Source organism: Mus caroli, chromosome 9, assembly GCF_900094665.2.
Source record: "Mus caroli chromosome 9, CAROLI_EIJ_v1.1, whole genome shotgun sequence".
NCBI classification, from domain to species: domain Eukaryota; kingdom Metazoa; phylum Chordata; class Mammalia; order Rodentia; family Muridae; genus Mus; species Mus caroli.
Genome location: NC_034578.1, coordinates 28311425 through 28313640, shown reverse-complemented (window position 1 = coordinate 28313640; position 2216 = coordinate 28311425). Strand labels below are relative to the sequence as shown.

At 51.7% G+C, this 2216-nt stretch overlaps 1 protein-coding gene across 1 annotated transcript in view; it reads left to right on the top strand.

Moving 5' to 3' along the window:
- Window positions 1–1487: 1487 nt before the first annotated feature.
- Fli1 (Fli-1 proto-oncogene, ETS transcription factor) overlaps window positions 1488–2216 on the top strand; it is a 121587-nt gene continuing 120858 nt past the window's right edge. Inside the window, exon 1 of the mRNA XM_029482123.1 lies at window positions 1488–1576. The gene's annotated coding sequence lies outside the window, so the exon portion shown is untranslated. The remainder of the gene's footprint in view (window positions 1577–2216) is intronic.

Here is a 2216-nt window from a genome sequence, read left to right as displayed (position 1 = left end):
ACCGCAGGCTCTCTATCAATTTGTCTCAATGCAAACATTCAAAATATTCTCTTTGGCTGCTCATGAAAACAATGTGAGCTGCCAGGATCAAACCATCTTTCCAGATGTCTGGTGGTAACCACATTAAACAGGGCAGACTTGTTTACTGTTGTGTTTGGTTAGGGCTTTTCCCCCCTTCGGGATTTAAAAGAGAGCCAGGAGGATCCAGTGGAGCACCATCCCCAGAGTTACATAAGCGGGCAAACTCGCCCACCAGAGCAACAACATGGGATGGGAGGAATTCGACATTCTATCCCAGATCTGTTCAAAACTGGGGGACAGTGCCTTCTTCTGTGTGGAGAACCCTGTGAATGAGAGGAGGTTCCGATGGAGGGGTCGGTGGTAAAATGTCAATAGATTGCAATGATGCCTAAGCCTGTCATGCCCAGGGGGAGCCTATGCCAGCGCCCCCATGCCCCAAAATTGTGAAATTGCTTCAGTGTCCGTTTTGCAGACAGAGACAAACAAAAAATACTCCCTAGCTGAGGTGGGGGGTTCAAGTCTTCATTTTTATCCGGATTCTTGTTGAACAAGAATTCTTGTTGAGAAGGAATTGAGCTCAATGAAGTTAGGGGATATTCCAAGTGAATTATTCCAGTGAGTGTTATTCAGCAATGGACGTGACTGTCATTTGCCAGATCAACAGAAGTTGAAAAGGAAAACCTGGTGATTGTCTGCTACTTGGCCCTTGGGGCAGGGCGGGGCGTGGGAGGCGTGGTGATTAAATGTGGATTGGCTATTTTGTGGCCTTTGTAACTGTCCAGTGCCGGGAAGGAGACCCTCTGCAGGGAGAAGTAAACACTCCTTTTCCGACAGAAAGAGGCTCAGTATAGCCTGGGTGCACCCTCCTGAAAGCTACGTTGTCGTTTGAATGTCTGGGCTGAAAAGGAAACAATTTGGGGTTTGAAAGGATGTAATTCATTCTTCCTTTCCCTTTAACCTCTTTCCTCTCTGGAAAGCATGTGGAAACGCTGAAGGGAAGAGCAAGAGGGCGGGCAGCCCGGCCGCAGGCAGGAAAGGGTTAAGCCTGATTTCTTTTAATTGAACTCCAGAACTGGTGGCCCCAGGCAAAGGGGGGGACTGACCCCGCTAGCGGTAACCAGATGTGGCGGTCCCAGGGGAGCCCCGGAGCAGACCCCTGGATTGAGAAGCAGACAGGAGGAGGGGGAGTGGGCCCGGCCCCCACCCCACCCCCCACAGTAAACCGAGTCTCAATTGCTGGCAGGCTGCACCGCCACTCCAGGTCTGGTCACGTTCAGACCCGTGTCTGTATTCGAACCCCAAATTGGAGCTGAATTGATGAGACTAATTTGGAGAGGGGGAAGGGGGGAGGGAGGGAGGCGAGCGAGCGAGCGCAATTGCTCCTGAAGAAATAAAGAATTAATAAGTCACCTTCTTGCCGCCGTGGACACCCTTTTGATTTTTTTTCTTTCCAATTTATTCGGATCTGCTCTGGATTTTTCCCCCTCTTTTCCCGGGAGGACTCTTAAATAATAGTGAGAAAGTCCACAGCGTGGTCCGAAGAGCGTGGAAAAAGGTAACCTGTTTTCGAAGTCTGGGTGATGGGAGTCAGGCCGCCAGCGCCGATACCCCAGAGAAGCCTTAACAAGAGAGCTCCTGGGTCCAGCAGGGGAGGCGGGGGATAGCAGAAAGAACCGAGCCGGTAAAGCGGGCCACGCCACTGGGTGGGAATGACAGTCCCTAGCTTGGACCCTTAGACTGCCCGTTCTCATCCAAGGTGGGGTCTCTGCTGAGCCGCGGCTCGCCGCGCTCCTGGGTCCTGCTGCGTAGTGTGGAGGGCAAGCTCGCCCTGATGTCAGTTCCTTGGGGGCTGCGATGGTATTGAAGGACTTGGGCCGTCGGGTCCGGATAGGTGAGAGAATTTAACTCAAGAAGCCTAGGTTGTGGCTGGTCTACCTCCTTAGCGGGCTGTCGGAGCCCGGAGTCGAGGCGCGCCAAAGCATGGGCATCTCTCTGCTAACAATGCTTGAGGTATTGAGTCACACCCTTGACAGGTCAGGTCCGCCGGACCCAGAATTCGCTTTGAGCCTCTCCGGAGACCAGCGCTTAGATGCTTAGATGCAAAAAGTCTCTTCGGGTCTTTCTCTTTCTTTCTTTCTTTCTTTCTTTCTTTCTTTCTTTCTTTCTTTCTTTCTTTCTTTCTTTCTTTCTTTCTT